Source organism: Formica exsecta, unplaced genomic scaffold (assembly GCF_003651465.1).
Source record: "Formica exsecta isolate Colony F162 unplaced genomic scaffold, ASM365146v1 scaffold594, whole genome shotgun sequence".
Lineage (NCBI taxonomy): Eukaryota > Metazoa > Arthropoda > Insecta > Hymenoptera > Formicidae > Formica > Formica exsecta.
Genome location: NW_021853215.1, coordinates 50030 through 51324, shown reverse-complemented (window position 1 = coordinate 51324; position 1295 = coordinate 50030).

The window sequence follows — 1295 nt, the reverse complement described above, 5'->3', positions numbered from 1 at the left end:
GTGTGTGTGTGTGTGTGTGTGTGTGTGTGTGTGTGTGTGTGTGTGTGTGTGTGTGTGTGTGTGTGTGTGTGTGTGTGTGTGTGTGTGTGTGTGTGTGTGTGTGTGTGTGTGTGTGTGTGTGTGTGTGTGTGTGTGTGTGTGTGTGTGTGTGTGTGTGTGTGTGTGTGTGTGTGTGTGTGTGTGTGTGTGTGTGTGTGTGTGTGTGTGTGTGTGTGTGTGTGTGTGTGTGTGTGTGTGTGTGTGTGTGTGTGTGTGTGTGTGTGTGTGTGTGTGTGTGTGTGTGTGTGTGTGTGTGTGTGTGTGTGTGTGTGTGTGTGTGTGTGTGTGTGTGTGTGTGTGTGTGTGTGTGTGTGTGTGTGTGTGTGTGTGTGTGTGTGTGTGTGTGTGTGTGTGTGTGTGTGTGTGTGTGTGTGTGTGTGTGTGTGTGTGTGTGTGTGTGTGTGTGTGTGTGTGTGTGTGTGTGTGTGTGTGTGTGTGTGTGTGTGTGTGTGTGTGTGTGTGTGTGTGTGTGTGTGTGTGTGTGTGTGTGTGTGTGTGTGTGTGTGTGTGTGTGTGTGTGTGTGTGTGTGTGTGTGTGTGTGTGTGTGTGTGTGTGTGTGTGTGTGTGTGTGTGTGTGTGTGTGTGTGTGTGTGTGTGTGTGTGTGTGTGTGTGTGTGTGTGTGTGTGTGTGTGTGTGTGTGTGTGTGTGTGTGTGTGTGTGTGTGTGTGTGTGTGTGTGTGTGTGTGTGTGTGTGTGTGTGTGTGTGTGTGTGTGTGTGTGTGTGTGTGTGTGTGTGTGTGTGTGTGTGTGTGTGTGTGTGTGTGTGTGTGTGTGTGTGTGTGTGTGTGTGTGTGTGTGTGTGTGTGTGTGTGTGTGTGTGTGTGTGTGTGTGTGTGTGTGTGTGTGTGTGTGTGTGTGTGTGTGTGTGTGTGTGTGTGTGTGTGTGTGTGTGTGTGTGTGTGTGTGTGTGTGTGTGTGTGTGTGTGTGTGTGTGTGTGTGTGTGTGTGTGTGTGTGTGTGTGTGTGTGTGTGTGTGTGTGTGTGTGTGTGTGTGTGTGTGTGTGTGTGTGTGTGTGTGTGTGTGTGTGTGTGTGTGTGTGTGTGTGTGTGTGTGTGTGTGTGTGTGTGTGTGTGTGTGTGTGTGTGTGTGTGTGTGTGTGTGTGTGTGTGTGTGTGTGTGTGTGTGTGTGTGTGTGTGTGTGTGTGTGTGTGTGTGTGTGTGTGTGTGTGTGTGTGTGTGTGTGTGTGTGTGTGTGTGTGTGTGTGTGTGTGTGTGTGTGTGTGTGTGTGTGTGTGTGTGTGTGTGTGTGTGTG